Raw genomic sequence first — 13,394 nt, forward strand, 5'->3', positions numbered from 1 at the left:
CCAGGGCAGTGTGTGTTTCATGGTAAATCCACCCCTGCTATGGGGGCTATGGTAGAGGTCTATAACAGTGGTTTTCAAGTGGTGGTCTGCTGACCCGTGTAGGTCCACAGACTATGTCTAATGTTTCTAAAGGGGTCCTCACCCTCATTCAGAATTTTTAAGAGGTTCACAAACGAAAAAAGGTTGGGAACCACTGATCTATAAAATCATGAATGGTGTGGAGACGGTGACTAGGCTAGTGTTATTTACCCCTTCACATAACACAAGAACCCGGGCTCACTCAGTGAAGTTAACAAGCAGCAGGTTTAAAATATACACTAGGAAGCACTTCACACAATGCACAGGCAACCCGTGGCACTCATTGCCATGGGACATTCTGAAGGGCAGAAGTATAACTGGTATCAAAAAAGAATCACATGAGTTCATAGAGGATAAGTCCATCCATGGCTTTAGCTAAAATGGTCAGGGACAGAATCCCATGCTCTGGGTGTCTTTAAACCTCTGATTGCCAGAAGCTGGGACTGGATGACAAGGGGTGGATCACTTGATAATTGCCCTGTTCATTCCCTCTGAAGCATCTGGCACTAGCCACGGTCAGAAGACAGGATACTGGGCTAGATGGATTATTGGTTTGTCCCAGTATAGCACTCACATTTTTCCTCTTTCTCCATTTACTCTCCATCATTCTTTTCTGTCCCTTTCTTACTCCACTAACTTTGAGCTTTATGTTATGTCATTGCATGTGAGCACAAATTGTACTGAATTAGAAGCAGTTTTGGGTCCACAATTCAATTGCAGGGTCACTCTTCCTGCCTTTTTTGCCGTCATTTTAAAAAACAATTCCATATGACAGGGGTTTGGTGTGTGTTTAAAAAAAACAAAACAAAAAACCCAACACACATATACTCTAAGATTTTAAGAAACTCTTCCCTCTCTGTATCATCTAAAAAAAGGTATTTTTTCCTTGAACTGACTTTTAGGTGTTCCTTCTTCCCGTGGTTGGTCTGTGTGACCTGGGAGTGGTGAGTCACCATGGAAACCATCATTTACAAGCAGGTTTCAGAGTAACAGCCATGTTAGTCTGTATTCACAAAAAGAAAAGGAGTACTAGTGGCACCTTAGAGACTAAACAATTTATTTGAGCACAAGCTTTCGTGAGTTACAGCTTCACTGCATCCGATGAAGTGAGCTGTAGCTCATGAAAGCTTATGCTCAAATAAATTGGTTAGTCTCTAAGGTGCCACAAGTACTCCTTTGGATTTACAAGCAGTAACCCAGGAGGTGAAATTCAACAACAGCTGCAGAAGTGGCTTTAGAGTGTATAAATATACTTTTGGAGCAGACCAGTGACACAGACTCATCATTTGCATACAGGTCCTGTCTGGTACAACACCCTCACTCCTCCTTCCCTCGCCTCCCACCCAAATCTATAACATGATCTTGAAAAAAAAAAAACACAGTTGGGGGCATATGGTGAGTGGCTCCTCTGAATCCCCAAGATAGCACAATCTGAAGCTATTTACATAATCCTTCCCATTTGTGGCACACAAGGGGTTCTCCAAACAAAATAAAAATGAAAAGGTCCTTTCCCCCTCCTTCCCTTGATATAGAATCAGAGAAAAAGACAAAAGTGGCCAGTCTTTTCATCACCCTTTTGGGGTTTGGCTTATTTCTAGGTTTAAATCAAGGTTAAAGTCTGCCTCCAGCCTCTCCTTTTATTTATCCTAACTTCATACCTGATCCACGCAGTCTGAGGGACAGAAAGGTGTCCCTAGCTTCTGTTTGCCAGAAGCTGGGAATGGGCAATGGGGATAGATCACTTGATATTACCCGTTCTGTTCATTGCCTCTGGGGCACCTGGCACTGGCCACTGTCAAGACAGGATACAGAGCTAGATGGACCTTTGGTCTGACCCAGTATGCCTAATCTTATGTAAGGTGTGAGACTTTCTCCTTATTGCTCAATCTTTGTAATCAGCCATCTCCCTAGTAGGCACCACATCTTCCTGGGGAAGGGTCCCCCCCCCCCCCTTTAAACTTCCCCCTCCAGGCAGAACAAGCCTATAGGTATCTGGTTAGTGCTGTCTGCTCCCAGAGGAGCTTGCTAGCCTTCTCCTTAGGAGAAAAAAGGTGTGCCCGCTCACAGGGCAAAACAGCTCACATTTTAAACAGAGATGATCCTAAATTGTCTACCAGATCCAAAAACCAGCGACTGGGGGGCGGGGAAAGAGTATGGATCCAGCTCTGAATTTTGTGGCTCACACCCCTGTTTATAATGACTTGAAACCCAAAACCGAACTCAGATGTTGGGGAAGTTCAGATCTGGGTTTGCTTTTACTTCCACATTTCCCGATTTGGGCCAATGTGTCTTTTCAAAACACAGTCTCTGACATCCTCCACGTGCCAGCACTGGAGATCTCTAAGCAAGGACAGTTCTAAACTCCACGGTAATTGGAGAGTCTGGTTTTATGGGTGACAGACTGCGAGAGGGGAGGGAAATGATAAATGGTTTGGGAAGATGCAGGGTCACTAGGTGCCCTTCAAATCATTAAACCCTGTTTTCCCTCCTGTCACTGTGCAGTAAGATTTCGCTGCACAAGCCTCAAGAAGCTGGTGGTTCGTGAGTAAATCCAAAGGGCAGAGCAGAAAACTTGGCCGAGGAGGCTGCACCGCGCGCAGGATACAGGAAAAACTTGCAGCTTCCTTTCCCTCAGCGTAGCCGCCTTGTAAAATGAAAGTACATAAGCCCCACCAGGGGGCTGGGCTGCCGGGTTCCGCTCTCCGGCGGGGCAGTGGGAGGAGGAAGAGAAGGGGGCGGCCATCTAATTGGTGACCTTCCCCCGGGAGGGCTAGGCTTCAATGCAATCTCGCTCCGCAACGCCAGTTCCAGGGCTCAGCTTCTTTCAGCAGCAGCAGCGCTCGGCTCAAGCCGCGATCGCAGGTACGGGCAGCGCTGCTGGGTTGGGCGGCTCCTCTTTTCCCACCTGCTGGTACAGGGGGTGGCAGCGAGGTGGGGAGGTGAGGGGCTTAGGTGGAGGAAGCGGACAGTTTGCATCCCCTGGCGGGCGTGGGGGAGCTGCTCTAACAAGGAAGAAATAGTTCTGCCGAGGCAACTCGCAGGGTGTGTGCTTCTCCTACCTAGAGGTTTCTCTCTTTCCGGCTTGGGGCACCTGTGACACCAAGGCTGATTGATGGCTGAGCCATATCCAGGAGGGCTAAGGAAGGGGTAATTGGCCCTAATTCATACCGTGTAGAATGCGCCTAGATACTGCAGTGATAGATTCATCTGAAATAATAGTTCATTTTAGCTGTTAATGTGCCCCCCCCACCCCCGTTGTCTGCGAGGACAAGGGAGTAAACAAATAAGTGATATATCCCACCAGTCAGTGGAAAAAGGCAGACAGGTAAATTATCTGCCTGGCCTGATAGACTTTCATGATCATTTCATAAGCGAGCAATATCAAGAGAGCTTTCTATTTCTGATAAGGGTAACGCTAGTTTCACAAATTGGGATAATGTAGATGAAAGGTTTTATCTATGCATTTTTAAATTTGTCTCACTGCAACACCCTCAGCAATCACAGCGGTGTGTATTGTCTGTTATATTACCTAAAATATACCCAACAAATACAGTGTATTTTTAATGTTTTAAGAAATCAGACTTGGATGGTTGTTTACAATGGCTAAAAATGGAAATAAGATAGAACTGATTAACAGTCTTGCCCTGCAACAACATTGTAGTCAGTGGGTGGGATGTCATAATATTATTTTATCTTGTGATTTTTATCAAGTAACTAAGAAAGAACCAACATCATTGTAGAATCCTTTGGACACACGATTTTTTTTGAAATCTATATAAAAAGTGATTAAAATTACTAAAATGTGTAGTTTTAGGATTGGTCAATGTACATTGTTTATAAAATTAAACCATGTAAACACAATAAGCTGTAAAATGCTTTATTTTTTATGCAGATGTTTATATCTTCAAATCTAAAAAGAAAATGTCTTGTGTAAGACAATGCAACTTTGTACTTCATGCTGTCTAGTCAGTGATTGTGAAAAGATGCCTAACTTCTATTAGCCAGTGAGGTCTTACTTGTTTTGCTGTTTTCATTTGCCTTTATTTTCTCTGGTCCCCCTTCTTTCTCACTGCTGAAATTTAAGCCTTAGTTTAAAAATGCTATAGCATGCATTTGTTTGTACAAAAGTTAACATTAGCATGTAAACACACAAAAAAATTAGCTGTGCTGCAGAAATGAGATAACCGGATAACATGGAAGAAATATCAAGACAATAGTATATTAATGGCTGTTGTGATGAAAAAGGCCTGATTTTCCTGTCTGGACATTTTGAGGAATGCACATGACTTTACTAAGAGCTGCTGTATGGTTTGCATCTGTGGCATAAATATTTTCATTACTATGTAGAACGGCACAAACAATAACTGTTGATTCAAGTAGTCCCAAAATATGGGGTGTTTATATCCTAGAGTTTAGTTCTAGTATATATTTTTCTTAAAAACCTATGGACAAAGTGGTCCAATAGAGTCACGTTGTATAAGCAATCAACAACCATGGCATGCTGCTACATGTAGTATTTTATGTAATACAAGAGACCAGATCCTTATCCCACTGAAGTAAGTGACAGAGCTGCCACTGACAATAAAGGGACCAAAATTTGGCCCTCTTCTCTTCATCCCAATGGGCCCTGTATACATTTGGGGCCAAATTAATTGGTTGTGTAATTGGACAACCCTCTGGAAGTCAATAGAATTGCACCTGCTTTACCAATGTTGAATTTGGCCTCAAAACTTCATATAAAACCTATTGTTCAATAAATAGGCATTTCCACCTCAGGGTATCCTTCTCATAGCCTGTCGTCTCCCATCCCCCCCCCCCCCACTCGGTTTTTATACACATTTTAGACTAGAAATATAAAAAAGTGAAAAATTATATTTGGCAGAGTGGGAAAGCGGAGAGTCAGCTGGAATGTGTATGTCATTTCTGTCTTTTTTGATAAAACAGGAACCAAATAGCAGTGATTGGTATTTATTTGATTATCACCCTTTCATGCTGGGAATTATAAGTCACCCTCTGCCTCAGACTAAGCCCATCAGACAATTATTTACAGTAAGGATAATAAAAGCAGAAAAAACACCATGCCATATAAAGCTTTACCCAAAACTAAAACCATGACAAATAATAAGGGTTGGTTTTACAACAGGACTAGAGGAAAAGAGGAGGTTCTACACACAAGGGCTGACAGTAGTCAGAATAAAACATGCATTTGGAAAAGAAAAACAATTTCAGGGGTTTCTTGAAAGTAGGGTGGGATGGACTGAGATGGGTATCAAGGAAGATTATAGTTCCTCACTGTAGAGGCCAATACAGCGAAGAGCCTGCTAAAGCATGATGGCAGAATCCCTAAAAAGTGAGAGGTCTACTGAAATGAGGCCTAGAGAGGAATTCCTGAATGTAGACAGGGTCTACATCCTTACTGAGGTTGCTCATGGTAATCATATTGTACCACCCAACTACCTAGGTACTTGGGGAGAAAAGATTAATCTTTAGAGGGAAAAAGGGTACTCTGATTGGCATAGATGACCCCCATCAGAGATCCTTTTAGGGCCAAGGTCAATAAACTATCTAGCTCCTGAACACCAGATCGAGGCAATATCAGTTTTATCTAATAAAATATTTTCTGGTTAAGGGGGAGAGAAATATTTATCTTCATCAGAATTAATCCTCAAAAATGACAGAGAAATTTAATGTCCTTTTGCATTTCTTGCTTCTTATACATTTATACTAAGTTGTGTGTATAGAGAAAGTTCCTGGCATTATCTTGTTTTTCATCCATGCATCTGGATGATATTTCATTAGTAAATGGTTGAAACAACTAAAAATTGGATAGATTGTTTAGACTCTGAATAACTGTAGATTATAATTTTGCATGAGAGATCCAGCTATTTTAAATAATTTATTCATTATAAGGCTAGAAGGAACCATTGTGATTATCTGACATGACTTCCTGCATAACAGAGGCCATAGGACGGTCTTGAATTAATTCCTTTTTGAACTAGAGCATTATCTTCTGGAAGAAAATCCAATCTAGATTTAAAAAAAATTGCCAGTGATGGAAAAGAAAATCTACCACAACCTTTGGTAGTTTATTCCAATTGTTATTTATCCTTGTTAAAAATTTGCACCTTATTTTTTGTCTGAATTAATTTAGTTTCAACTTCCAGCTGTTGGATCTAATCAGTCCTTTGTCTGCTAGATTGAGGAACCCTTTATTATGGAATTTTTGTCCCCCATTCAGGTACTTATAAACTACAACGAAGTTACCCCATAATATTCTTTATTAAGTTAAATAGATTGAACTCCTAGGCTTAGATCCACAAAGGTACTTAGGTGCCTAAGTCCCAGTTTTAAGTACTATTGTGCAATCCACAAAACCCTTGGCTGCTGGCTACCCCTGTAGGCACCTAAAATTTATTTGCTGCCTGAGTTTTTGCTGTGAAAGTTCCCTAGGTACCTAAGTTTCTGCCTCTGGACATGTGCACTGCTGCCTCACTCTAGGCATCCAGATGCCTACCTCCCACCTAAGGCCCCATGTGATCCTCAAACCAGATAAGCAGAGGAACATCTATCTGACCCATAGAGCTTGATCTGGTAGGTAGCCTCTGAGTATGCCTACCAAATTGGGTCCCATTTAAAACTGTCTGGAGGAGGCACCACGGCACCACCCACCTTATTACTTTTAGCTCATGGTTTAGCACACTCACCTGGGATGTGAGAGACCCAGGTTCAATACAGCCCTGTGTCTGATGGATTTTAACAGGGATCTCCCACTTCCCAGGAGAATGATCTAACTACTGAACTATGGGATATTTTCATGTGGGTCTCTCTTCTGTTGAGGCTGTTCCACTTTGGATAAATAGAGAAGGGGGATTGGACCCTGGTCTCCCACCTACTAAGTGGGTCCCCTAGCCACCAGGCCGTAGAATCACTCTCTCTGGCCTAATCTCATAGTGAGTGCTCTAACCACCAGGCTAAATGTTATAAGGTGGGCACCACAACCTACTCCTCCTCTGGCCATTTTGTGTAGAATGAGGTTGGTACCTAACTCATTCTCACTAGAAACAGCTTAGGCAGTTGTCTGACTCTGGGAAGGGTTTCTGGTTGTGGATCACTAGCAGAGATGGGCACCTGCCTGCAGTCCTATCTTTGTGAGACAGGTAGGGTTTAGGACACACCCCTCTTGTAGGTATCTCCCCCGGGACTAGCTTAGGCAGATCCCCACCTTGGATACTGGCTTTTGTAGATTGCATTCTCAGGCACCTATTTCTCCTGTCCCCTTCATTGTGTAGGGAGCCTAGGGCCCAACTCAGGCTTTGTGAATCCCATTGTTCCAGTAGTTTTCTAGGCACCTACAAGTTAGGCAGTGCAATGATCAGCTTAAGGCCCTTTGTGGATCTGGACCCTGGAGTCTGTCATTATCGGGTATATTTTCCAATCCTTTAATCATTCTTGTGGCTCTTCTCTGAACCGCTCCAATTTATCATCATCCTTCTTGAATTGTAGATAGCAGAACTGGTTTTACACCAGTGCCAAATAGAGAGGTAAAATAATCTCTTGATTCCTACTTGAGATTCCCCTGTTTATACATCCAAGTATTGCATTAGCTCTTTTAGTCACAGATTTGCACTGGGAAAACAAGACTGTATCCAGGTAGCTGCTAAAGACACAATTTGGCTCTCTCAAACTATGTGAACAATTTAGAGGGGTGAACAGATGGTACAGAGGAAAAAGCCTATGTCATACCGAAAACTGTATAAAGAAACACTCTGGTAAAATGTGCGTATCACTGGCACTCTTTTGCTAGTTTGATATTGCATGTGGTATGAGTTTTTAAAAATATTTTGGGATGTGGTCTGATTTCTGTATAAGAGTAAAAAGATCAGTGATTATGCTGTTTAAGTGCTGGTCTACAGAAATAGTTAAATGAAGAGAAGGAAGTAGGGCTTGAGTAAACAGATGATTCAAACAATCTACCTTTGGTAGAAATAATTTTTAAAAAAAGTGTTTACAAATAGGGAGTGCCATCCCTATGTCGATTTGAGATAGTGGTTTTTCTGAAGATTTACATCTTGCCCCAAATGTTGCTTCTGGTATGACATTTGTTTGATGTTCCCCAAAGTGTCAGAAAGATTTAAATTAGCCCTTTGTTCTTTGTCAATATAAAATTAGTGAGAAAACCAGCTGTGGAGATGTTACAGGAAAAACTTACCTACCTTCCAAGCGTGCAACAAGAATTAATATTGAACAGTAGGCCAATTGCTACTGTGCAAACAGCCTTTAGAATTCCCAAAAGGAACAAGACTGCAGACTCTAGTTTATCAGAGTAGACATTTTTCTAGCTCTTGATCACCAGAGCAGCATACACGAAAAAGGAACTTGCTACAAAGATCACCAGGTTCTCCTCCCAAATTTCAACGTTACCTACTTTTTAAGCCTGTGGAGTGCTGCTCTCCCGATCAAGAGAAACTTGTAGTAGAAGAAACCCTGAGGTAGCAATTCTGTCTTTGATTAAACTGCATGGTCAGAATTGCAGAGCTGATAAATTCTGGCTGCTCTACGCTCAGTAGAATTAATGGACTCTGCTCCCTACCATCTTACGTTTCTCTAGCTCAATAAAGTGCCATTACAGGGTGAGCTCACGTACATATGCATGCTAGTGCTAGCACTCATTCTCCTCTTTTACCAATGAAAATAGGTCCTAGAACAAAATAAATATAGTCTCCCCTTGATTGTGAATGAACAAATAAAATTTACCCACAAATGCAACAAAATCTTCTTACTAGTTCAAATGTGTCTTTCATTTATTGGGCCCTGCTGACAGATATAAAAGGAATGAGCCTCAGCCCCATTTATTCTCACAGCAATTTAACTCTTCCTGCCCAGATTCCTTAACCCTGCAAGCCTGAAATGAAAAACCTGCTTTTGGTCTTGGTTCTACTTAGGTAGTCCCTGTCCAACTGTCCAGGGTTTTCTGGGTCCCAGATGAGCATTTTCCCATTACACAAAAAAGTTAATGTTTGTTAGTAGACAAAAAAGGTGTTGAGTTTGTACTATACTTTGTGTATTAATTAGAAATGGGTCTAAGCTGCAAAGTTCAGATTGAAGCTTTTCCATACTTTGGGAGGGTTTGGATCTGGCAAAATCCAATATGACAAAGTACACGCATAGCTACTCTAGGAATAAAGCCAACCCCAAAAGTTAAAAAAAAAAAAAATCATAAAAGTGTGCCTAAAAAATTTAGACAATTTTTTTTTTTTTTTTACTGCCTCCTGATTTTTGAGCTCCCCTGCCCACTTCAAATGTGTGAGACACAATTAGTATTGCCAACTCTCTCAAATTTATAGTGAGTAACATAATTCTGGCCACTGATGAAGGAGATTTCTCTAGAAGACATAAGTGGGATTGGGGCTGCATTGTGCTAGGCATTATATAAACAAAGAGTAAGAGACAGTCCTTCCATGAAAAGTTACAATCTAGTGCAAAATGTTATTTGTGAGAGTTAAAATTTTTTTTATTATATCTCTCTATATATCTATACTGCCCTGCTAATCCAATATTACTTAGACTATTTACTGCTGACACTAAGTTACTTTAACAGGATCTTAAAAATTAGTTTCTAGATAGAGACATGGACTGAAATAACTCTTGTGAATGAAGTAAGATTCTCTATTCGCAGAAGAGGTGTGGCAATGACATGAACAATAAATATAAAATATTACTTAAACTATTTTAAAGATTACGCACACCATGTATGGTATAAAGAAAAGGAGTACTTGTGGCACCTTAGAGACTAACAAATTTATTTGAGCATAAGCTTTCGTGAGCTACAGCTCACTTCATCAGATGTATGGTATGTGTCTAAGTGTGTATGATTAATATTTAAATTGATAGTCAACAACTGTTTTCTTTCTTCACTTTTGTGCTCACAGCCATACTAAGGTATTCATGACACCTTTTAAGCGGCAGAGCTTCAGTTCTCTAAGTTCTTTCCAGTTCTCGAAGGTGAATTGCTCACTCACTAGGAACTAGTCTAAAAGCAGGAACTTATTGAAAGTTATTGTAAACATACTTTAGAACAGGGGCTCTCAAACTATTTTCTGGGACCCCTGTTGAAAATATTTCAGGCTCTGATGACCCCCCCCCCCACAAAAAAAAGTGATGACCCCTTCCCCCATACCATTCTTACTTCTGCTGGCAACAGCGCAGCCTTCAGTGCTGGGCACCTGGCGAGCAGCCGCCACTCTGCAGCCACCCAGCTCAGAAGGCAGTGCAGAAGTAAAGGTGGCAATACCGTGACCCCCTCCCTCCTACAATCGGTTGGCAACCCCCTTTTGGGTCGGGGCCCCCAGTGTGAGAAATGCTACATTAGAGGAACAGTTCAGGTACAAAAAACAGAGCTATTGGGGTCAGGGGTTATATTGATTCCAAATCTCACATAATCTATTCCTAGTCTTCCCTTGTGCATGCCACATGACCACTACACAATATACTGTGAATAACGGTCTCTGCTTGAGAAAGACTGGAACAACAAGGGGATTTATGGTTAATCAGGACTAGAGTATGATGCAAGAGTTGTATACCAGCAGTATTTACTACTCCTGACACTACTGTTAAAGAGCCATGATTCCCTCTCTTTCATAAGCACTAGATTCATTCACAAACTCATCTTCTTGAAATAGATCAGCTGATTCTAGCAAACAAAGAACAATATGATGAGAAAAATGTTGCTAATTGTATAGCTCTCTGGGAATATTTTTCATGCTCCTACTTTTCTGTGTACCTGACTGTTTGGTTTTTAATTTTTTGCACCAAGTAGGTAAAGAACATCACAAATACAAAAGGGGATTTGATTTGAACGTAGCAGTTAAAGGCAATATAGTCTGAGTAACTTTATACATATTACAGGGCTTTTACCTGTGAGAAGAAAGCCAAAACTAGGATTGTTTAGCCCAAAGAGAATGAGTAAGAACTCTTTTTTTAAAAAAAGATTGAGATAATAAAATCTGATCAGTCCCTCCTTTTTCCATAATATGAAAACAGGGGTTGCTCCAAGTTAATAGCAGGCATATTTAAAAGAAAAACTTCATACATGATGATTATTTTCTTTCTTTTCAAGTGTGGCAATGAGAGTGGTGCTGCAGAAGGCACAAAATAAGTCACTCAGTTCTCAGCCCAAAGTATTTTCCATCCATGAGGCAAAATGAAGAAGGCACCCTAGGGAGCTGAGAGGAAAGAATAACTTGTAGTCAGCCTGGGGAAATCCTATGGCAAATCCTATGACCTATTGCAGGAGGTCATAGTCAAGAGTTGTGGCTTTAATAACAGAGAGTCTGGATACATTTATGACCATTTGTAATTAAACATGCTAAGATAAGAGGAATCACATTTCATGCTACCAAGTGTAAACTCTTAATTTCAGGGATCAAGAAGGAACCTCCATATTGCTTTTCCCACTTAATTGTGGATATATTTCACCTTTTATGGAGGCAAGTAATATAAACCACTGTTAGAGGCAGGATACTGGATATGATGAATCACTAGTCCAGTCTGATAAGGTGAAACACATCCATGCAGCCTGACTCTTTAAGAGAGACTACCTCTAATTTTCAGAATTGCATTGACCATTTATCCCCTCTGATAATTGAAAAAGCTCTTTGGCCTGGATCGGATCTTGAGCTATTTTTACTCAATTGTGACTATTGTCTTGAATGGAGTTACTCCTGATTTACACTGAATTAAATGAGAACAGAACCAGGCCCTCTGCATCCCGTGTACTTCAATGGTGTTCAAAGGCATGTCTTTATCTCCTCAAGTCTGTATATAGCGTACCACAAGCTTAAAAAACAAAAAAGTGTAGTTGTGAAAAACATAGTGCCTCACTCCCTGGGAATGTGTGTTTGCGTTTTGCCATCACAAAGAACAGAGTGTGGTTTTCACCCTGAAATCCCACTCATCTGAGAGAATCTGCTAGAGGCAAAGTTTTCACGAGATGCCCCTTAGCCTCTATGCTACTGTTTAATCTCCTAACTTTAAATTTTGCTTGTGCAATTATTTGCCCTTGCAAATAATGCATTTCATGTGTACTGTGGACAATTATATCTAGTAATCCAATTTACACACAGGCCCATTTTCACACAGATTGAGGTTTTGCACATCTTTGGGTACAGTTTTGAAGTCTGTCTTAAAATTTGACTGAGTCACATTTTTGCTGTTTAAAATAAAACTAGCACGTGTCAGAGAGGAGTGGGAGTTTGAGAGTCTCTGCTTTCATCAAAAGCAAACCAACGTGTTTTGACTTCTCCTTTCTGGTAGCATTAATACACTTAAAATCTCCCTTTGTGCATTTTTTTTTTTCTGTTTCCACTTTTGAAATCATATGACAGACTTCGGTAACAACCAGTTTGCTATATTTATATTTCTATGAAATTTACCTTTAATAGATTTTTTTAAAATTTGTTTATCGGTTTCATACAATATACTAGCAGACTGAGTACAGAGGTAGAAGGCTTACTGCTTTTCACCTCTTAACTAACATAGGACCCAGTTCTGCAATCCTTACTCATGATGAGTGGTAGTTACTCACAGGACTAATCCCACACTGGCTACTCATGAGTAACTACTACTCAATGTGAGTAAGGGTTGCAGATTTGGGATCAGAATTGAGATATCTGTACGTGCTACGAAACCGTACCCATCCAAACTTTCTACAAAATCAATTCTTTAAATTGAAGCAGGGAAATTAACATTATAAACATAATATTTAGCCTATTATGTAAACAGCAGTCCCAGACTGATGGTACTTTCAAGCAATTCATTTGTCTGATTCTGGCAAAACAAAGCTTGGAGAAGAACAGTTGTGCAGGGTAGGAGGAGGAGAGATTTAAAAACCAGTTTCTGGATGGGAGCCCATCAGTTAAGCATAGTGGCTTTGCTCCACAGAACATGAATTACCAGATAAATAATGAGCAGTACTTGTGGCGCCTTAGAGACTACCAAATTTAGTCTCTAAATCCCCACCATCAACCGCAGCCTGGACTAGTCCATACAAGAGATCCACTTCCTGGACACTACAGTGCAAATAAGTGATGGTCACATAAGCACCACCCTATACCGGAAACTTACTGACTGCTACACTTACCTACATGTCTCCAGCTTTCATCCAGACCACATCACACGATCCATTATCTAAAGCCAAGCTCTAAGATACAACCGCATTTGCTCCAACCCCTCAGACAGGGACAAACACCTACAGGATCTCTATCAAGCGTTCTTACAACTACAATACCCACCTGGTGAAGTGAAGAAATAGATTGGCA

The 13,394-nt window shown here is 40.9% G+C and overlaps 1 protein-coding gene across 1 annotated transcript in view; it reads left to right on the forward strand.

The window, feature by feature from the left end:
• The first annotated feature begins 2,768 nt into the window (after positions 1 to 2,768).
• Positions 2,769 to 13,394, forward strand: part of TEC (tec protein tyrosine kinase) — an 87,746-nt gene continuing 77,120 nt past the window's right edge. Inside the window, exon 1 of the mRNA XM_027833238.3 lies at positions 2,769 to 2,940. The gene's annotated coding sequence lies outside the window, so the exon portion shown is untranslated. The remainder of the gene's footprint in view (positions 2,941 to 13,394) is intronic.

Source organism: Chelonia mydas, chromosome 4 (assembly GCF_015237465.2).
Source record: "Chelonia mydas isolate rCheMyd1 chromosome 4, rCheMyd1.pri.v2, whole genome shotgun sequence".
NCBI lineage: Eukaryota > Metazoa > Chordata > Testudines > Cheloniidae > Chelonia > Chelonia mydas.